The sequence below is a fragment of the Ascaphus truei genome, chromosome 12 (genome assembly GCF_040206685.1).
Source record: "Ascaphus truei isolate aAscTru1 chromosome 12, aAscTru1.hap1, whole genome shotgun sequence".
NCBI lineage: Eukaryota > Metazoa > Chordata > Amphibia > Anura > Ascaphidae > Ascaphus > Ascaphus truei.
The window spans coordinates 28,375,713-28,399,275 of NC_134494.1; the positions used below are offsets into that span (position 1 = coordinate 28,375,713).

General features: G+C 41.7%; 1 protein-coding gene across 14 annotated transcripts in view; it reads left to right on the forward strand.

Moving 5' to 3' along the window:
- The first annotated feature begins 11,053 nt into the window (after positions 1-11,053).
- The window catches only part of TEAD1 (TEA domain transcription factor 1), a 186,837-nt gene continuing 174,327 nt past the window's right edge, over positions 11,054-23,563 (forward strand). For 3 of the 14 annotated variants that reach the window (XM_075567142.1, XM_075567144.1, XM_075567148.1), the window contains exons 1-2: positions 11,080-11,248; positions 11,836-11,949. The gene's annotated coding sequence lies outside the window, so the exon portion shown is untranslated. Of the gene's footprint in view, positions 11,249-11,835; positions 11,950-23,563 lie in introns of all 14 variants that reach the window. The other 11 variants (XM_075567143.1, XM_075567147.1, XM_075567146.1 and 8 more) reach the window with 6 other exon arrangements.

Below are 23,563 nucleotides of genomic sequence, written 5' to 3' on the forward strand. Positions count from 1 at the left end.
GAGAGACGAGAGAGAGACGAGAAGAGAGAGAGAGAGACGAGAAGAGAGAGAGAGAGATGAGAAGAGAGAGAGAGACGAGAAGATGGAGAGAGAGAGAGAGACGAGAAGAGAGAGAGAGAAGAGAGAGAGGAGAGAGAGAGAGAGAGAGACGAGATGAGAAGAGAGAGAGAGACGAGAAGAGAGAGAGACGAGAAGAGAGAGAGAGAGACGAGAAGAGAGAGGGAGAGACGAGAAGAGAGACGAGAAGAGAGACGAGAAGAGAGAGAGAGAGAGACGAGAGAGACGAGAGATAGAGAGAAGAGAGATAGAGAGAGAGAGAGGAGAGAGAGAGAAGAGAGAGACGAGAAGAGAGAGACAAGAAGAGAGAGATGAGAAGAGAGAGAGAGAGAGATGAGAAGAGAGAGAGAGAGAGACGAGAAGAGAGAGAGAGAGAGACGAGAAGAGAGAGACGAGAGAGAGAGAGAGAGAGAGAGAGAGAAGACAGAAGAGAGAGAGAGAGAGAGACGAGAAGAGAGAGACGAGAGAGAGAGAGAGAGACGAGAAGAGAGAGACGAGAGAGAGAGAGAGAAAGAGAGAGACGAGAGAGAGAGAGAGAGAGAGACGAGAGAGACGAGAGAGAGAGAGAGAGAGAAGAGAGAGAGAGAGAGGAGAGACGAGAAGAGAGAGACGAGAATAGAGAGACGAGAAGAGAGAGACGAGAAGAGAGAGACGAGAAGAGAGAGACGAGAAGAGAGAGAGAGAGAAGAGAGAGAGAGAGAAGAGAGAGAGAGAGATAGATCGAGATTCTTCAAATCCTTATTTCACTGGCTCAAAGTGATGCAGGATGGTGTCAACAGGAGTTTAGGAAAATGTGTACTGGCACTTGTGCTGGTAGGTTTAATTATACTACGAAAGCTTGAACAATATACCCGGTTAAAGTGAGAAAGGTACTTGCCAACATGCAAATGAGACCAACATGGCCTCAACCCCCACATATTGAACACATCAAAAAGCAATGACCCTCATTCTCCAGAGGGCGGATTGCCCCTGGGACTGACAGCATTTAGGAAGAAGGCATGAAGGTAGAGAGTGCTAAAAATCCATGGAGGTTAAACAAAAGCTGTAATTCGAACCTAAATCTGGCTATTTAAAACTTCCGGACTTTCTCCAGTGAAGCAGCACTGTAGGAACTGGAAGGCGAACTTGAGAAGATTAAATGGGATATTGTTGGCTTTAGTGAAGTAAGAAAAAAAGATGAAGGCCTCATTGAGCTCAAAAGGAGAGACCTATTATAGTATCGAGGTACAAACCATGGAACAATCAAGGGAGTAAGCTTTGTTGTTAACAAGAGATGGAGAAACAACAGAGTGGAGTGAGAAAGCTCATAAGAAAGGCCAGCAAGAAGTGTCATTCAGTTGACAAAGATACAGGTTTCAAATAATTTTTCCAATATCAAGTCACACAGACAATGAAGTGGAAGACTTCTACCATGAAGTCAACCAACTTAGCAACAAAGGAAATTGGCACTTCAAGATCGTTATTGCAGAGTTCAATGCAAAGATTGGTGCCCAGCAGAAAGACGAAGTATCAGTTAGTAAGTACAGTATAGTTATGGCTACAGGAATGATTTTGGGGACAGACTGGTAGAATTCGCAGAATGTGAAAACTTCTTACATAGTTACATAGTTATATATAGATGAGGTTGAAAAAAGACATGCGGCCATCAAGTTCAACCTATGCTAAATTTAGACAACATATACTTTATCCTATATCTATTCTTACTTATTGATCCAGAGGAAGGCAAACACAAAACCCCAGTGACATATCATCCAATTATATCTCATAAGGGGGGAAAAAATTCCTTCCTGACTTCACGAATTGGCAATCAGATTTCTCCCTGGGTCAACATCCTTCCCATGTTTACTTATTTGGTGTATCCCTGTATACCTTTCCTTTCTAAAAAACATGTCAAACTTTTTTTTGAACAAATCTATTGTATCTGCTATCACAGTCTCCATGGGTAGTGAATTCCACATTTTAACTGCCTTTACTGTAAAGAACCCTTTCCTCTGCTGCTGGTAAAATCTCCTTTCCTCGAACCCTAAGGGATGACCCCAAGTCCTTTGTACTGCCCTTGGGATAAATATTTCTTTTGAAAGCTCCTTGTACTGTCCCCGAATATATTTGCATATAGTTATCATATCCCCTTTTAGGCGCCTCTTTTCTAATGTAAATAAATCTTATATAAATAAATATGTAAATAAATTCTACATCATTAATTAATTCTTTAAGAAGAAGCCAAATAGAAAACAGAAATGCAGTGGGCCCAATGCAATCAAGAATTCAATTGACTTTATCCTAGCTAAAAAGAAACACGGAATTGAAGACTGCACAGTTCTTAACTATTTTGACACAAGGAGTGATCATCTGAATGCAAAGATGGAAAGAAGAAAAATGATCAAAAAGAAGATGAAAACCATCAACATCAAGGATCTCATGAATGAATGAGATAATTTAAACTACAGCTTAAAAATAGCTTCAGTTTGCTCGAAATGCGTGGGAACACTTTAACAAACAATTATGAAGAACTTATGAAGATAGTAGTTGAAAGCGCAGAAAAAACTGGAGGTATCACTAACACAAAACAGGATAAGAAAATATCAGATGAGACAAATCAATTACCGAGGAGACAACAAGAAATGAAGCAATCCCAAGACTCAGGAACAAGAACTGAATATGCAGAGCAGTGCAAGACGATCCGCAAACCTATAACTGAAGATGTAAGAAAATGTAACTGTGATATGGTGAGGAAAACCATCGAAGATAACAAAATATTATAGAAGATGAAGCAGCGAGTTATGATTGGGAAGGAGCAAATCATTGCACTCAAACAAAACGATGGATCAGCAATAAAAGACTGTGCATAAAGAGAGTTGAAGACGTCTACATGAAATTGTGTACGATTACACAGATGACACAGGGCATAATCCAGCAGAGGAAGAGTGAGAAGAAACTACCAGTGATGTTCCATATGTCCTTTCAGAAAAAGTGTCAAAGGATGAAGAATGGAAAGGGTCCTGAGGAAGATGGAATGACAACTAAAACCTTGAAAGAAGCTACGGAAGAAGTAGAGAGAGTCTTGCAAAACTATGTACATGCTGCTTGAAGAACAAGAAAAGTTCAGAACAACCAAGAAATGCCATACTTGTCCTCTTCCACAATAAAGGAGACAAAGAAGACCTCAAGAACTACAGCGCAATCAGACTAATTCCAATGACTTACAGTACAAGATTTTAACGAAGATACTCACTAATCACCTGCAACTGACCTTGGACTTCATCCAGGTAAGAAGAGAAGCCGGAGCATTGCAAGCGTATTGCTAGAAAAAAGCTTGGGAACACGATTAAATAAAAAAATATGTTGTAGCTTTATTTGATCATGAACAGTTTAAAACACGGACAAAACAGTGACCAAAAAAAGAGAAAACATCCGGCGCGTTTCACACCGCTTTGTCAAGGAACCACTACAAATTTACCACTACAAATTTAGAAGCTGTCCCAAAATGCTCACCCGTACCAAGTTAAAACTATGTAAAGCATTAAGAAATGTCGATCCACCACTGTGCTGTTTCCCCCCCCTCCCCTGCTATCTTTTTTTTCTTTTATGTATTCACCACCCCCCACCCCCCAATACCCATCCTCTAATGTTTTGTTTCTGTATATCTATGCTTGGAAAATCAATAAAAAAAATTAAGTTGGAAAAACAAAAAGAAGACAAAAACAATGAAAATCAATAGCCTCAAGAATAACCGCAGAGAATTTCAGCCGGAACTGAGTTGGCTCAAAATGCATAGGGACACTTTAACAAACAATTATGAAGAACTTATGGAAATTGTAGTTAAACGCACAGAAAGACGGGCGAAATCACTAAACAAAAATAGGATAAGAAAATATCTGAGAAGACAAAACAATTAATGAGGAAACGACAAGAAATGAAGCAATCCCAAGAAGCAACAATAAGAATTGAATATGCAGAGCAGTGCAAGACAATCCGCAAACGATTAACTCGATGTAAGAAAATGTAATTGTGATATGGTGAAGAAACTATTGAAGATAACAAAAGCTTAAAGAATACAATGCAGTGACATGTGGTTGGGAAGAAGCAAATCATTGCACAAGATGATGGATCAACAATAAAACACAATGCACATCATAAAGAGAGTTGAGAACTTCTACATCAAATTGTATGTGAACATAGATAACACAGGACATAATGCAGCAGAGGGCAAGAGAGAAGAAACCCCCAATGATGTACCATGCATAGTACCATGTACAGACGGTCCTCAGTTATCCAACGGAATTCGTTCTGGAAGTAGCTTCGGATAGTGAAACCGTTGTAAAGTGAGTCCCATGTTAATCAGTGGTGGTGAGCGTTGCATAACGCATTCAGGCGTCGGATAGCGCATTCTGGCGTCAAAAAACGGCCCTTAGGGTTGCATTGTAAAGCGTTGGATATGCCATTCGTTGTAAAGTGAAACGTTGGATAACGAGGACTACCTGTACTTATGTTGTGTCATTTTGTATGTTGCGCTGGCCTTTCTGTTTTTGTATGTACCATGCATCCTTCCAGACAAAGTGGAAAAAGTAAAATATTCATGAAGAATGGGGAGGCTCCAGGGGAAGATGAAATTACAAATGAAATCTTGAAGAAACTGGGATAGAAAAAATCCTTGTAAAACTCTACATGCTGCTCAAAGAGCAGGAAAATTCCAGAACAATGGAGTAATGCCATAGTTATCTTCATCTACAAGGAAAGAGACAAAGAAGACCTCAAGAACTAAAGACCAATCATTCTACTTCCAATCAAATACAAGATTTTTATGAAGATACTCACTAATCAGCTACAACAGTATAATTGTGCTCGGTTCCGATCAGGAAGCGGACCCGCAGGGTTACGATTGGGTCATATATTCTCCGACCAGAGCCAAGGGACAGAGTCCTATTAGAGTAAACGTAGTCGGGTTGCAGGCCGATGATCAAGGCAGGTGGCAGAGATGCAGAGTCGGGGAGAGAAGCTGAGGTCATGGAAGGCGACAAAGGTGCAGAGTCAGGGGTCACAGGTGGAGGGAGGTCAGCAACAGGGAATCCACATGCAAAAGGACATGGAATACGGCGTAACAAAGCGGGGACTGCAACAGTAACAGGAGCCTTGCTCTGCAACTTCCTGTAGGAAGTGCAGCCTCACAAATAGGAGCCTGGCAGGAACCAAGATGGCCACAACTAGCCAAGTGAGGGCGAGTTGAAGAAGAAACCAGGACCGGAGCGAAAACCAGGCATGGATTAAGAAATCATGGGGCCCAGGACAAATGAAAGGAGCAGGGACCCCCCACCACACCCATAGCGCAGCAACCACAGAAAAAAAGTTTTTTTCGCGCGCAACTTTTGCTTAACTGTTTTCTTGTTCTTGTTAACATGGAGAAAAACATTACAATGCAATCTGTTTATTTTTATATTTTCAACAAAAGACAAAGATACCCAATGCTACATCCTATGTGACAAAAGGGCTGAGGGGGATTCAGTATGGGCCTGGGGTGTTCCCTACTTGTCTTTCTGGTTTAGGGATCTCCTGTGTGAAGCTCGAGAGTCAGATCTGGAAGAAAGCAGCATAGGTTATTTTGGTGTAGGTATAGGGCAGTTAAGATAAGACAGAGAGAGTGTGGGTGAAAGAGAGACAGAGAGAGGGAGTGGGTGACAGAGAGAGTGTGGGTGAAAGAGACAGAGAGAGAGAGAGTGGGTGACAGAGAGAGAGAGAGAGAGAGTGGGTGTGGGTGGGTGATGCGGTGGGTGGGTGATTGACTCTTGGGTGGGTGACTGACTTGGATGGGTGGGTGGATGGGTGACTGACACTTGGGTGGGTGACTGACTTGACACTTGGGTGGATGACTGACAATTGGGTGAGTGACTGACACTTGGGTGGTGGGTGACACTTAGGTGATTGACTGATGGGTGGGTGACTGACACTTGGGTAGGTGGGTGACTATGACTGACTGTGATTGGTGTCTGTATTTATTCACAGACTCCCACACACTCTCTCTCACAATCGGAGCAGGGGGGAAATCAGAGAAGGGGGGGGAATCGGAGCGGTGGGGGAATCGGAGCAGGGGAGCATGGAGGCAAGGGGAAGCAAGGGAGGCATGAAGCAGTACTTACCACTTGCTCCGTGCAGGAAGAGGCGGACCTCGCTTTGCCAGCTTGTATAGAGCTTGGTGCGGGCCAAAAACAAAATCCTGGCAGCGTGCCAGCCAATCAGGAGAGGGGAGTGCCAGCACGGGCAGCCAATCAGGAGAGGGGGGAGGTTTTTTTTTTCCCTTTGCAGAGAAGCGCCCGCTGCCTGGCGGATCGCGAGTGCACTAAATCCTGTCACCCCGTGGTGACCGGGCGACAGGATTTATCAAGGGGCACGGCCGCGCAGGTGGCTTGGGCGGCCGGGCCCCCTGACTCTCAGGACCCAGGACGCCAGTACCTGCTGTCCCCTCCTGTTGGTGGCCCTGCAGGGCACACTTAGTAGTTAAGCTCTTTGTGGCAGGGACTCCTTTTCCCAGCGTTTTGTCTGAAGCACTGATTCCCATTTTGTGTTATATTATTATGTCACGTGCAGTGGTGGATTTAAAACCCCCCCGCACATAGGCACTTTCCTTAGGTGCTTGGGCTGTCTCCTTCTTCGGCGTCACCGAATCAAATAACGCTATGGCGTTGCCATAGCGTGACGTCGTGGCGCCATCATTGCATTACCATGGCAATTGTGACAGAGATAAACTAAGGCGCTCTCTCATAAAAACGTGCAGAATAAATAAATAAACAGTGACGATACTCCCGTAAACCAGCGAACTCCTACGTGCACTCAAATACACAGTGCGCTACTGCGGTGTCTGCTGTCTGTGGCTCAAACCTCAAGGAATCATTCCAGGATCCCCAAGACAAGAAGAAACAAAATACAAAGTGAGCGCAAGAAAAACACACTGGAAACTCCTTAGACTATTGCTGAGTGTGACGGGGAGGAAAGGGTTAATACCTGATTTGCAAACAAGGGACCGCGATCAGGAAGGGTTCCTGATCGCGGTCCCTTGTTTGTTTTACATTGCATGTGTCCTGGAAATTTGAGTGAAGCACAGCGCCGGAGGATCCCCCCCCCTTTCTCCATTCAGTGACTAATACAGAGGTTGGAGAATCACCTCTGAACGAGACTCTGGCAGCAGGACTACACTCTATGAAGGACTGAAAAATCGAACCCATTTTTATACGGTTGGCGCAGTTATTTCATTTCTTAATACCTGATTTGCCATGCATTACTGTTGTTGCCCTGTCCCCGCCATTTTTATTCCCCATGTGCAAGCCATTCCCTGTCTGCGAGGGTAAAAGACAAGATGCATTGCTTGCCATACCCTCTTACCAACACATGATAGAAGATCTTAAATGTAAGGCAGGAGGTATTTCTTTGTAAGTCTACGCAGGAATTACTTGGACATCCAGCTGTGATATGGGTGAATGAGCTTCGGTATTTTTATGACCAAGCCTGAAAGGGTTGTAATTATTTTTATGATGGAGCCTCAAAAGGCTCCCACAGATTTAGAGTCCCCCTGTCTAAAAGAGTGTCAATTATGACAAGGCCCATAGGCCCATAATGTATACAATACTGGCATACTGATGCACAGCAGATGTCAGGCTAGTGACACCTCTAAGTCAGAGATCAGACTTAGTGGCCCCAAGAAATGGGTGTAGCCCAAGTATGCTAAGTGACATGGGCGTCAACCTGACCCATGCGCCCTGCCCACCGGACAGCCCTTTTGACCGGTCTTATGAACTGTGGGTCACTTGGCTATTCGTGGGTTTTTTTGTTCCCATGAGGGGATTGGATCCACATGTTAAAGATAGCTTTGGCCAGTCTATAACTGTGGCCTCCCAGGTATTTCCCAGTGTGATTCCTGAATTTTAATCCATGATGTAAAGATGCAAGACTTTGTTCCAGTACAGCAGCAACCAGTCCAGGAGTGAAGGGGTTAACCACCACATAACCACAGGACTTTTAAAACCAAGGCTGCATTTCTTGCACTGGCAAGCAAAGGACAATTTCTTTCGTTCCAAGGACAATTTCTTCCATTTTCTTATCCCAGTGAGTGTTGTTTTAAGTGTATTCTGCAGATGTCGTGTGTTTGTCTATTAAGGAAATAAATCACAATTTATTTTGCAACTTGTTCTGTTCAATCAAGTACCCAGAAATATAAATGTGTTGATAAAAGTTGATGTCATCGTGACACTGAGTCAATTACTTATGTTATACATAGCCTGTGCACTGGTAAGTGCACAGTTTGCCAGTCAACCAAATATTGGGGTAATCACAATGAAGTATAATATACTATGATCACTACTCACATGGCCTTGTGTGAGTAAAAACTTCAACTGGCATCTTTACAGTTCTGTTAGATTGTACACCTCCTAGTTCTTCTTAGTAGATTACAGCAACCAGCATGGGTTCATCAACCCTCACGTCAAAGGTGGAGGATCCCAGTCCCAAGAAACGGATATAGAATATTTGTAGTACAAGAATAACATAAGTTTATTGCAGGAACATATACACTTACATATAAGTAAGCCCCAGCAGTCCCTGCGAAGCCCGCTCTCCCCGCACAGCACAGTCCTCCCTTGCCGCCACGTCCGGCGGTTTGTTGGAGTGCTCCATCAGTGCGCAGACCGCAGTAGACTTCTACGGTGGCCGCTCAGGCTCAAAATAGTCTCATCAGAGCAACCCGTTTCGCCAAAACTTGGCTTTCTCAGGCTCGTTCATTTGGCTGTGTGCTCTGAGGGGGGACTGTGCTGTGCGGGGAGAGCGGAGTTCGCAGTGACTGCTGGGTCTTACTTATATGTAAGTGTATATGTTGCTGCAATAAACTTATGTTATTCTTGTACTACAAATCTTCTATATCTATATCACTTGCTGAAGACAAAACTTAAGGCAGAAAGACCCACGAACAAACAACAACTGAAGACAGCTGCAGTAAAGGCCTGGCAAAGCATCACAAAGGAGGATACCCAGCGTTTGGGGATGTCCATGCGTTCCACACTTCAAGCAGTCATTGCCTGCAAAGGATTCTCGACAAAGTATTAAAAATGAACATTTTATTTATGATTGTGTTAATTTGTCCAATTACATTTGAGCCCCTGAAATAAGGGGACTGTGTATGAAAATGTTTGCAATTCCTAAATGTTTCATACGATATTTTTGTTCAACCCCTTGAATTAAAGCTGAAAGTCTGCACTTCTATTGCATCTCAGTTGTTTAATTTCAAATCCATTGTGGTGGCGTACAGAGCCAAAATTATGAAAATTGTGTCAGTGTCCAATTATTTCCGTACCTAACTGTATATACATTTTAAGTTATGGTGGGTGAAAAAGGCAACAAAAACCTCCACTATTAGCATATAGCCAATAAAGAATATTACTTGTGAGCACATTCACGTCTCAGGCTGCGTTTATAGTGACCGCGACGCGACATCGCTCCAAAACAAAACATTTTACTCCGTCGCCAGCGCTTATAGTAAGCGCGACGGAGCGATGTTGCAACCAAAAATTTGGAAGCCGGATAAATTTGATTTTTTACAGACTGTCGCCACGTGACAGTCTGTAAACCAATCAATGACCCTGTCGCCAGCGACGTCGCTGAAAGTTAAATTATAACTTTCGCTAGTGGCGACAGGTGATGTTATCGGTCGCGTCGCCGGCACTGTAAGCGCGGCCTAGTGTGAACAGCAATGTATTTGCTTATATGGGCTCCAAGTGAATGGATATTCCAGGCAAAAGGTGACACATTGTGTGCTCATTTGCATGTAATTTCCCAGAATCCCCTGCTGCGGTGGAACCACTGTATGCTGGGTGATAATGGTTGAAAGGCAGGGTTGCAGACCTGTCTAAGGGCTGTTCTATAGAGGGCGCGTTTTCTGCACCATGCACGCGTGCGGCAGTTATAGTTGGCTGAGGTTAGTCAGCCTTTCTATAATGGTGCCACGCCGCGCGCACGGCTGTGAGCGTGGAACTGGCCGACAGGGGGGAAGATGAAGAAAAAAAAGATTTTGCGCTGCTACCGCCGCTGAAATGTATGTATGTGTGTGTGTGTATGTATGTACAATGTTAATAAATAATTGACTAACGTATTTATTTATTTCAAACGTATTTATAACACACACACACACACACATACACACACACATACACACAATACCTCACTCGCTCACAGCATACACACAAAGTGTGCGGCACGTGCACGCGCATTCGCACAGGCACGCGTGCAGCCGTACACACTATATTACAAGCCTAAGACGTGAATGTGCTCACAAGTAATATTCTTTATTGGATATATATATACTTTTTTTTTTTTTTTTTTTTACTGAAAACAAGTTATTTGTGTAGAAAAAAACTGCACACCCTGAGCTGCTCCCACTCCACAAACAGAGTGCATCTCCTGCCCTGTGCCAGACATTGACAGCTGCAATAACTCCACGCTTGAGTGACACACCAGGACACGTGACCTCAGCTTCCCAGCCCCTCCCTCCCCCTTTCTCGACTTCCCCGTGACGTCAGGGCACGGCCCCTCGGCTGCGGGAGGGAGGGGTGGAACGTGATGTCACCCTCAGTCCCCGCCCCCCCCCCTCGCTCTCTCTCCCCCCTCCGCTCCCTCCCTCCCCTCCGCGAGTTCGCTCCTGCCTGCGTTCATTTCATTCCTTCCTCCTCATTCCGAGCATTCTTCGCATCGCTAGCGCGGCGCGGCCGAGCCTCCACACTCACCCTGTTACCGGCTGCTGCTCTACCCAGCCCTGCTTCCCCCCTTCCTCCCCCACCCCGGGGATCCCCCCCCACCCAACCTAAGACACCCCCCCCTCCCCAAAACCCCCCCCCCCCCAGGGCAACTCAACCCACCACCCAAAGATTCCCCCCCCCGGGGATCCCCCCACCCCCCAAAACCTCCCCCCCCAGGGCTACTCAACCCACCCCCCAAACCCCCCCCCCTCTTCCCCCAGGGCAACTCAACCCACCACCCAAAGAAAAAATAATATATAGACAAACACCCCCCCCCCCCCTTCTCTCTCTTCCTCCCTCCCCAGCACACAGCCCCATGCAACAATAAGCACACAGAGTGGCAAAGAAGTTGCTGCCTTGCTTTTTTTTTTTTTTTTTTAATTTGAGCTGTTCTAGGGGTTGTTTTTGCAAGTCCTTGTAGGGTAAGTTGTCTTGTGTGTGTTGCTGTGGGGAGGGGGGAGAGTTGGGGTGGGGTGGGGTGAGCTTTGCATGCACTTGGTGGGGAAAAGGGGGATCACCCCCCCCCCATTGTTTAATGCAGAAATCGTGCTTTTTTTGCAGTTTGTGATTTTACAAAGTGTTTTTTTTGTGTGTGCGAGCAAATATATATATATATTTATTTATTTAAGGAGATCCCCCTTTTGGAAGTTCTTTTCTCTGCCACTTTGGCTGCTGGGAAGTGTTTCAGTACAGCAACAGGCTTCTCCCTGAGTCACTCAGCTCCTCTGACATTACCAGCTACTAACAACACACACACACAAAAAAAGACATTTTTCACATTTTTCCAGAAGAAGGAAGAACTTAGCAACGCCTGGGAAAGGGAAAACCAGCCCCCAAACCCAACACAAAGAGAGATCTCCCCTCTAGGAAAAGCCTGCTTTGCAGCAGGAGTTTGCTCCATCTCTTTTTATAATATAATATATATTTATTTCATGTAGATTCCCTTCCTTGCTGTTTGGATGGATGAGGTGACAGTGAAGGATCATGTATTCTTGTTCCCTTTTTCCAGGGCTGCTTCCCTGCAAGTTCAAGTGGAAAATTGTCTGGAGTCAGCAGAAAAACTGTGTGCAAAGAAGACTTTGTAGCAAATCCTACAGGATTCCGCCCTACAAACTTCCCCTCGGTAGGACCCCCCCCCCCCCCACGAAAACCTCTCCCAGTGTGTTGATTTCAAGTTGCTGTGTGTTATTACAGAGGCTCAATTCTAGGCTAAAACATGGGCCACCAGCACTCCTTGCAATGCACTAGGATAATTTAGAATTATCCTATAGAACACATCCTGTGTTGTCCTAAACCTTTGCCTGTGTACAAAAAAAAAAGTTTGGAAAATCAAGATGTCTTTGAAACCCTTTGTGGGGTTAAGTCAGGGATGGTTGTGGACCCCCTATCCATAATTGGGTAGCACTACCTGTCATAGTTCTAACACCTATGGGGTGATGACGGTAATCCCTTTGTACCTATTTTTATAGCTGTTGCTGGTCATTTTAAATACTTAAATCACAGTTTACTCATTACCTTCTGTATGTGCGCTTGTTTGTTCTTATTTGTTATGTCATTCTGTTTGTCATTGACATCATTCTGTTCCCCCATTGTACTGTGCTGCGGCGTATGTTGGCACTCTAGAAATAAACGTTGATAATAATACTCACAGCACAGTTCAGCTCATATTCTCCTCTGCAAAACATGGCAACATTTTTTTTTAATGTAATCCCATCTTTAGTTTTACTTGTCTCCTAAGAATAAATATTTGGGTGACATTTAAAACAAAATAACATGTAATAGTCATGGCGAGACAGTCACCATTTTTTTAAACTTTGTAATGCTTAGAGTTTTGGGGACTTTAATAGTTGTTTCGACTGTTTGTCGATGAGCAGCATCACAGTTTGTTAACCTCTGCAATGCTGGTGATGGTGACCTGCAGCAGGTTAACCAGGAACTTTATTACTTTTGTTTTATCCCTACCAGGTGGCAATTTAACTAATGCAGTGCAATTTTATTATTAATTACATGTGCCAGTCTACTCTTAACCCCATTAAAAATCATTTTAATAACTTTTTTTTTATTTTGCTTTGCCTCCAACACCAAAATAATGATGTGACCTTTTTGGGGTCAAAGATTAAATGTCTTAGAATATTGCGATATACAGTACAGTACAATATTTACTAATAGTGTAAGTGATTTGTGCCAACTATGCTCTGTGAATTGGGTCTTAGAGTAAAGGTGGGGTGTGGGAATATTTTGAAAGCAACAGATTATTGTTATTTAGAGAAGATATACATACAAACTGTTTTACTGCTTAGAGTTGGTGACATGTTTTCAGTCAATTGTTTTCCACACTTCTAACATTCAACAGGTGTCTTACTGGAGTGTTAAGGTACTTTAGTAATTAGTTTACCATTTGGCACCTAAAATTAAGTAGCTGTCCCATTTCCTGCACAGCTCATCAAATGGTTTCTAAAATTATTGCACAGTGAAATTGACTTAATCTGTACATTTAAGTGTACAATCCGTTAGATACAATTTGGAACTGTTCACTATTCCTTAAATGAGCAGTGTGTACATTCATATTTGTTCATGGGGAAAATGGCTTCATCTAGACTTTCTCAAACCTTCTCCTTCATTGTTACTGGAAAAGCAATTTTTATGATGAAATAATGGAATGTGATTCCAGCTAACGCATTTCCCCAGGGGGTGGTTAACCTATTATAAACAAGTGTCTGCTTTTATATAGAGGGATAAATTATCACCGTAGCATTAACCCAAAGCGATTTTATATTGGGGCGCTAATGTATCCATTTCCCCCCCCCCCCCTAAAATGCTAATTATGACTTTGGCGATATTCCATTGATTGTTTCACAAAAATAAGAACGGAAAAATATTTTTGAAATCAACACAGTAAAGTTGTTTGATCCCTCCTCTTCAGTCCTTAATTTCATTTCTCCACCCCTAAGTGAAATGTCACTTTGTGAATAATTGGTCACAGAGGGTTTTTGTGCGTTTTGTATTCATTGTGTGTGATTTTAGATACTGTTTTATTATGACATTGGTGTGTGTTTTTTTTTTTTCTTTTTTTAGCATGCTACTTTGAAACCGTTTGCCATCTCACTTTGTGTGACTACGTGGTAGTCCAACTTCCGTCCTCAAGGGCCACCAACAGGTCAGGGTTTCCCTGCTTCAGCACGGGTGGCTCAGTCGTTGACTGAGCCACTGTTGCTGAAGCAGGGATATCCTGAAAATTTGACCTGTTGGTGGCCCTTGACGACTGCACTTGGCAACCCCTGGGTTAATGGATATTTTCATTTTACTATGTGTAGTCTTATCATCTTTTCTCTTTGTTGAGTAACCCCGTGTGAAATGTTTACCCACTCTTTATAGATATGTTTTATTATGGATGTCCTTGGTTATAAAATAAAAAGAAATCTGCATTTCTCATGCAAAGCGGTTCCTTTTAGATATCCCATTTCACATGGCTCTACAATTATTTTTTTGCAATTTATCATTCTTAATCTGCGTACATTTGTACATACACATATTTCAAAATACCCACTTTACGAAAACGCACGTTCTTTTGTTTATTGAAGAATACACAATTGCAAAGCTAATATCGATTTATATTCAGGAAAAGTAGTGTCATTTTAGGCAGTAATATATAATGTTACATACACAACTAATCACTTTTCATTCAGGTAGTAAAGAACGCACATTTAAATACCCACCAGCCCTGTTTTTGTTTTGCAAAAAGAGGCAGCATATTAAAAATTAAAATGTGTACTTTTTGCAGATTTGTCATTTTCAGTCTTTTTCTCTCCCTTTAAGTTGTGCATGTTTCCATTTCAAGGTTTTTTTTTTTTTTTTTCATTTTAAATGTTTATTTTTTTAAATAGCAAACCTCTGTTTTTATTTGTTTTATTTTCATTTATGCCTGCGCTGTGCTCGATCCTATAGTATTTGTGCAGGATCAAACCTCACTCTACACTTGTTGCCTTTATAAACTTTAAAACTATATATTGCATGGGTAAATTGGAGTTTGTATATTTTTCAAGAATTAAGTAGAAATAGCCGTGTTAGTCCAGTTGTAATAGTGCAGAGTAAATAAGTATATTCTTCAAAGAATACAGGCATGTCATCTGTAGTCTATTTAAAAAATAAAAAAAACCTGCATTGTTCATTACTGCTTTTCTTAAGTAGCAATTAACAACTCAAGCAGTACAAAATTTGTTATGCAAATAGAATTTAGAAATTTTAGAGGGCTGGGTGAGAAATGGAAATGAACGATAAGAAAATGCTGTATTTTGAGGCCTGTTGAATTGGCTTTTACATCAAACCCTTCAGCCTCTTACAGAGTGCGCATACTTGGTATGTTGGGGGTTATTTATTTTAATAGGGTTTGGCTCTCAAAATAGTTCTTGGTGTTCTTACAGTATGTGATCTAGTTTTGTTTTGTTCCTCTCTCCTATTGAAAAAATATGTTGATTCCAAGTTGTAACGTTTAGTAAATGGTATCGAGCAGAAACGGACTGGGAATGGTTTTTTTATTTACTAGTATTTTATGGGATATTTTGGAATGTGGCAAAATGAAAATAACATTCCCTCTATAACACAAAGTATCCCCATACTGATTAACTGTGTGTGTGTGTGATACTTTGCTGTTCACTTGTTTTGGAATGTTTTAAAAAATCTCTGCCCTGTATGTTCACGGCAGGCGTGTGAAGTGTTCCTTAATTTAAATGTCACATTTTGAATGGGAAAATATAGATATGTGTAAAATTCAATAGTTTTTGCGTTTTTTTCCCCTATGGATCCTAATCTCCCGCATGGTTCTTGCGGTCCCTAGATGTCCTGATCTGTACGATTGTGTTTGCCGCCTCGGCTGTTTCGATTAAAACACGACTGTTAAGAAATGTTGGAAATCTTTTTCTAGCTGCGTCTACTGACTGGACTGGTCAGTGTCTGAATGGAAAGTCTAAAAAGCGTTCACCTAGCAGGTTTTATTTGCCTGTGGCTTCTCGAGTGTACTTTTAAGATTGAGGGGGCAGAAAAGGGAGAAGGCTACACACAGTTCTTATATTGAAGGGTTGGTGCTGAGACATACAGAACAGTTGCCTGTTCAGAGGCTGACTTTAAAGTGCTGTTAACCTCAGGCTTCAAGCCTAGTGTTAACCCCTTAAGCACCGGGAAGCCCGCAACACATCACTGAAGGCGTGACATCTCTGCAAGCCTTTGTGATAGTAAGAACATGTAAATGTGCAATGTTTTTGAATGACATGTTTTTGTTGTTAACGACCAACACGTGATACTTGTTAATGAATGTGTAGGATGAAACGCTATTGTTTGGTAGCATGTTTACATACTGTACTTGATATGTTGCAGCAGAAGGGATTGATAGCCGTATTTAATGCCCACCTATTGTATTCAGCTCCAGCTGTGTGGGGTGAGTTGCAGGCCTCTGTTGTGTGTTGAAACGATACACATAGCCATATTAAGAACCGTACAAGCGTCCAAAGCAGGGGCTGGGCAACTTCAGTCCTCATGGGCCACCACCAACATGTCAGGTTATTAGGATACCCCAGCGTCAGCACAGGCAGCTCAGTCAAACACCGAGTCAACTGTGCTGAAGCAGGGATATCCTGAAAAACCTGACCTGTTGATGGCCCTTGAGGGCTGGCGTTTCCCACCCCTGGTGTAAAAGTCGCGAGTTAGCATCTTGCAAACGAAAGGGCTTCAACATGAAAATGATTTACAGCTCAATAACAACTGCTGCATACAAATATTTGAACACATCACTGGTGCCCCATTTGGGTTTATACATTTAGCAAGCTGTTATGACAGAGCGGGAAATATCTCCATCGGACTTGCGGAATATCTAATTGTGTGCCTTCTTTCTCATTAAATGATCAATGGCATAAGGATATATGACAGTACCTGTGATGTAACAAGGTTTTAGACAGGGGGTAGGCGATGGGTTGCATTATGGCTCACACTAGCGATTAATTTTTGACGGAATGATTCTCACCTCCATACCACCAATGTGTGTGCTGCTTTACTTTCACTAACAACCTGTTCTGCATTCTCATTCCTCATTATGAACAAAAAAAGGGGTCTCCGTCATGATTCCCTGAGATTTTTATTGCTGAAATTAATTGATTTTTTTCAATATGTCACCTCCCAAGCTTTTGAACCAAAATGCCGTTATCGTGTGTGTGACACACACACACACACACACACACTAGCAAGTGTAACATTATTTCTCCCCCCCATCCCCCTACTTGTACAGTTTGCAGTAAATAACCCTTTTGACTTTTGCAGTTGCCTCCACTGTTGTGATGTGCAGTAGTATACAGGGCAAACAACATTTTTCTAAGTTTGCTTGCAGGCTGCCCCTGCATTGTTGAAATTCTGAACAGAAAACAAAATGACCTCATTTGAGCTGGTGCTCAGAGCAGAATGCACTTGGAGGCTGCAGGAATAAAAGAAGCCAGGTGTTTTTAAATAACCACTCCCCCAGGCTGAAGCGTTCTTGAGAGCAAGCTCATTGTCTAGATTCTAGCTGTGGCAGGATGTCTGGATCTGTTAACACCTTCAGTGCTTGAGTCTTCCAACTTCTAGCACCTATCATCCTCTTTTTTTTTTTTTTTTAATAACAAAACATCATTTTGTTTTTAATGCAACACTTCTTTTATGCTCTATAAAGTAATTGTTATCTGTAATATCCATTTAATGTGTAATTGCAATTAGATTGTAAGCTCTTCAGAACAGGCAATCCTCTTCACCCAGTGTCTCCTAGTCCCGGATTCTATTAGCATGCCTCTGTATTATTCATTGTCTCTATGGTTATGGATGGTGGAAAGTGATGTATATACATTGTGTGTGTGTGTGTGTGTGTGTGTGTGTGTGTGTATAATTGACTTGTATTTCTTAAGCCTTTTGCTCGGCTTAAGAAAGGTTGTTGCTTTGTCTCGTATAAGTAAAGGGTTTATAGCCTTGGTAATTAAAATTGTATTAGAAGATTTCCATGGAGAATTGAAAAAATAAATAAAAAAGAAGCGAAAAAAAACCCAGTGCTTAGATTTAGTCTTTCACAGAAACTTCTATGTTGGGGAGGAGAATTTGTGCTTCCAGGAAGGATATAATCTGTAAAAACGAAACCATTTGAATAAAAGGGAGTTAATGCTGACAAATATGTTCTTTGACAGACCAGTGCGTAATTAAAACACTTTGTCAACCAAGGCAATGAGCCCTGTCAACAAAGCTCCGATAAGTCATTTGGACGATGGTTAACTCAACGTTAAGATTAACCGTGTATTCTCAAAGGATAACAGTCATGTTTTCTCCCGTAAAGGGCATAGTGTTAACTATACGGGCATTAGTGATAAAGATATGCAAATGATGTTATCATAACACGTTCGTTAAAGCTTGCACAGGGACTTAACGTTTGGGTCATATGGGGGGGGGGGGGCGTTCCTCATATCCACACACTGAGATGGGGCTTTTGCTGGTTTGGAAGGGTGTAACGCCGCAGTTAGTATGGGTTAACAAACATAGTGTTTTATTACTAGCGTTATTTCCCCCTCTTCTGTTTTTCAACTCCAGCTGAGAAACCATTTCCGGGTCTGGAGCAGAGTAACGCTAAGGGGTAATATTGTATGTCTGTCGAAGTGGACGTTTTAGGCCCCAAAACTCCCATAAGCTTCAAAGGGGACATTTGGGCAGATATTGAATAAGGCCCAAATACATATTTGACCTCTCATTATTGGAAGTTAAGGCAACAATGTAGTTAAGCTGAGCCCTAGCTAATTGGCTTTAAGGATACAATGTTAACTCAGAAATGTAACGTCTGTGAAGTCATGTCCTATTATAAGCCTTGATTTTTAAAAGATTTTTGTGGACCTGGTCCAAAGTGTAAAACAATTGGCATATTTATTATTTTTTACTATTGCAGCCATTGTAACTTGCAAGATCCCTCTCTCAAAGTGCTTGCAATCTAATGTTCAGCCGTTGAGGTACATTTAAAGTGCGGTCTTTGACATTGCAAGTCGCCAAGCTTCTCCTATTAACAGCTCTGCTGCCAGAGGCGTCCTCCGCGCATTGCAAGGCAGAGCACAGCAATGCATTACTGACGCCTCTCAGTATGCATGAGCACGTTGGATAGAGTTTGGCTATAAGTTCTACAATACAGTGTAGCCCCCCCCCCCCCTCACACGGAAAGGGTTAAAGCTGCCACACCAGACGGCTCAATTCTAAAGCTGACATCTGGTTTGCTCTTTCTTCACCTGTAAAAGAAAGGAAAATGCAAATTGAAGAGCACGCCAGCGCCCTAGAGCTCTGAAAAAATGCTGTTGACAGTTTGTCAAATAGTGTCTCTGGTCCACTTCTGCACTGGCCTATTGTTATGGCAGCAACAGGCATCAGAAGTTGCGACACCATATGGTCCCTTATATGCTTCAGATAAGCTATCTGTTAATTGTTTGCATTTTGACATGCTTCGTGTTCGTGTCGCTAACCACAATATTCCTCGTAGCATGCTGGATGCTCAAGTATGTTTTAGTAACTACGCTCAGTGCTTTTCCTTTTTCTTTCTGGAATTTCTCTTATTTATAAATTGATAAGGTAAGCTGCATCCCAATAACTGTGTTCAATGTGTTTCAGTTGCCCGGTTTGATTATCCTGCTTTTTTTTGTGGGGGGGAGGGGGAGGGTGCTTGGAGCTTTTGACTTGAGAAATGACCATTTGAGAAACTTTGAGTGTGGGAGTAATTAAACAATGTTTTTGTTTAATCATTTCCCAAAAATGTTGGAGACTAAACAAAAGGCGACTAGGAATTTGGGGATTTTTTTTGTTTTTTTTTCTTTCAACTTTCTATCTTTATCCACTTTAGAGTGATGCAAATGCAGTTGTTTTGCACTGAGATAGTGTGCAGTCAGTTTGATTTTGTACCGGGTGGTGGTTTAAATGTGCTGTAGTCCTTTGTGATGCATTTTTAGGGCCGATACAATGATATTTAAGTGCAGGTCACGCTCATGTGCTTAAAGGAGAAATTCAAGTGTGTTTTTATTTAATTTTTTTTATTTATTTTTTTAACATTGGATTGAAGCAGGGGGTCTCCGGAGCTGAACCCTGTTAATTTCAGCTTTGGGGACCCCCTGCTTCCCCGAGATACAGACCTCCAAACGGGATCTCTGCAAAGTTTAAAGCTCCGGCGTCACGCGGGCCAATAGGAAGCTGAACCTGATGAAGGCACGGTTTCCTATTGGCCCGCAGAGCGCAGTAGCTTTGAAACTTAACCATTAAATGAACCCTGCTAGCAGATCAGCTACTGGCATCCCCTACAGAGGCAAGTATCTCTGAAATGAATGGGGTTCAGCCCTGGAGACCCCCTGCTTCAAACTTATGGTAATAAAAACATTTGCAAAACAATCGTTGGCTTGAATTGCTTCTTTAAGAGAGCACACCAGCTGAACTTATCGTGATTGGCCATATGTTAAATGATTAACAAAAAATACTATTGTTTAATAATAATAATAATAATAAAGTGTATGCAACACTATCACCTTTATTTGATCTCTTTTAAATAACTTACAAAAAATGTCATAAAAAAAAAATTAAACATTTTGACCTTAAGAAACTCGCTGCCTGCTTGTTATGATCAATCCAAGGCAGGAAATTTACATACAAATGAAATATATAATTTATTTCAATATATGATTCCTGGAAAAAATGTTTGGTAATAAATGGGTTGATCTTTATTATATATTAGTTCTGTCCTATACCAATTTTAGAGGCCAATACATGTACATTCCATAGCTCTCCTTTTAAAAAAAATCCAATATACAAAAGTTTTTCTGCACCACCAATGGATCAAAAGAGGAAATTGCAATAAATGTCGGAAGTGTGAACTCGTTTTAGCCCCCCCCTTTCCACCAGTGTAGATTTCCTTGTCTTATGTATGTGTGAATGTGTTTAACATTTCTGAGCATATTCTCCCTTCAAGTTTCCATAGCTGTGACATCTCTTTTACAAGAATTTCACGTCTCATTCAGTTCTCTGCAGTTCTCTCTTGAGGTCATGTGGTTTTTTGGGGGTGTTTTTTTTTTTTTTTTTTTTTTATATAAAGCTAAGTTACCCCAGGGCTGCTGGGTTGTTGTTACTGCCATTGACCTTGTATGCCCTTTGTACCTCTCTCGATTCTATTTAACAACATATATTTGATTTTGAATAAATTAATAGACTGGGTTGGCTATGTAATACTTTCCCTAAAATGTGTAGAAATGAAATAATAACCACAGTACTTTGCACTATAAAGATCGAATTTTGTGTGTGGGCGGGGGGGGGGGGGGGGTTGGGGGGTAAGAAGCATAGGATATATTGGTTTGGATACAATGCGTAGAGCATTCCAAATCTAAAACAAATGTAATCAATACAAAATATTCAGCATTGCAAGTTTCTTTTATTTATTTTTTATTTTCCCCTTTCTTAAACTCTTTTTGGACATATTGCCTTCTATTAATATTACAAAGGTTCTTCAATTTAGGTCCAATAGAGTATAAGAACGTGTAGCGCCAGATCATACACTATGTAGATTGATAATGAATGTGTTCTATCCAACCGTAGAATGACCGTCAGTAGTGACTTTAAAGTTGCAGTGATCAGGGCTGAGTTGTGAAGGAAGATCCCAATGGTGCCAGTATGTAATGGCAAACAATGTACATTTTCAGTCGGCAGTATTCTGTTTATCTGTTGCCTTGAAGCCAAGAAATAAACAGACACGTCTTTTCTGTAAGTGACATTGAAGATGTTTCGGTTTTTTTTTGTTTTTTTTTTAAATTTAATGTGAACATCCTCCCGTGTGTGTCAGTGTACTGGTCGCTGCACCTTTTTGCACGTGTGAATGAACAGTAGCGCAGGTGAGAAGTAGACCTGAGAAAAGCATACAAGGCAGCGGGTAGGGTTTCTGGCTCTGTCTGACTTTTCAAAGTATTTACTATAATAAAGCATGGACAGGTTACAGAAGGGAATTTTCACAGCGTTTTGCAACAGTGGTAACACTAGTTATCATTTCCATGAATACAACTGTGACTTGTTACTATGTTTCCTGTCCAATCTTCCTTGGCATTCGGGATGCTTGTTGGTGCTAGTCTGCAGAAAGAGTTTGTACACACAGCATTAACCCCTTTGTCACTCAATGGCTTTTTCTTGCAGTAAAAGGATGAATGGTTCTCACTTCAGCTAGTGCAGTTTAACTGTCTCTACCTTTTTTTGTTTTCTTGTAATTATTAGCATTTTGATAGAATAATTTTCTGCATGTACAGTAGCGTTGCATGGTAATAAGGCACTGTAGATTGAATTCTTCAGGCACAAGCCCTACAGAGCTTTACAATATAATGTTGGGTTCACTGACGGGTAAAGTGATTAGCACAGAACCAGGAGACGTAACCCTGGGATTTGAAGCTGGTTCATCCTCTTGGAAGGCAGTGCTTTTACTAAGCCTACTAATCTTTCTCTCCGTTTCAGGTTTTTAGTTTCTTCTCAGAACCAAACTTGAGTGATCCTGATTTAGCTTTTAAATGCATACACGTTTAACAATGAAGACATAATTTGTTTTTTTGCAATAATGCTAACCTTTGAAGTGGGAGCCTGGTTTGAAGCTTTGTGAGAGCACCTTGTCTTGTGCAATTCTTGGATGGGGGGGAGAGGAAAGAGAATATAATGTAGTATGTTATTGATTTTATACTAACCATTTGTTGGGCACTAAATCTTAATTTCACCGGTAAACGGTATAGTAGGAACAAACCTATTAGATGTAATTGACCACGATTGAGGAGTCTGCTGGATATGGCAGCCTACTGAAAGGTTAAGAAGAATCTTGAGCTGCAGCCTGGCTTTTAATGACTCCCCCCACGACCCCACCTTTTACAAGGGGTTACTGCACTACATACTATTGCTTTTAGGACCCACCATGCATGGAGGCCAGTTTACTATACTCACTCCCGGCCAATCCCCTGCCCGGAGGTAAAAAGAATGTCCTTCTCACAAAGGGAATTTTGATTATAGTCTGCTGCATAGTGGAAGTTTCAGTGGTAAATACAACCAAAGGAAAGGCTGGATGGGAGCCACTTACGTCATTACAAAGTAACTATGCCACAGAACTGCAGCCATAGAATGACTGCCAGCAAACTGCACTTTGACCATTCTTTGTCCTTTCTTTCTTGTAACTGATTTTTTCCCCCTTAACTCTGTTGTGAAAAGCAAATGCATGTTTATTTATTTAAAGCAGCAATACTACTTGCCAACTCTCCCCCCCCCCCTCACACTTATTTATATATGTAAAGCATGTGACAATGTATAATTCTACATTCTTACCAAGCTGGCAATCGTTTGGTGCTCCTGTTATAAATCTGTACACATTCTGATTGTGTGCCTAACATAATGGCTGCTTCAGTCAGTGTGACTCAGCAGCTACAATGTATCCCTTATGTTGTCTATTGTTACAGCTCAAACTGCTGGGAACTTTGGCAACAAATGATCCCAAACAGGAAAGTGTTGCAAATATCTTGCACTGCTGGTAGGTGGGTTAAAACCTGCTATAGAAATCAAAGCATACGTTAAAACTCATTAATAATGGCATTTAAAGCTGCAGTTCAAGCAATATCCTACATGTTTTTTTTTTAATCCGCTCTGTACTGCGAGAAAATACTTGTAGCATTAAAATAAAAAAAAACAATTTTAAAGACATTTTTAAT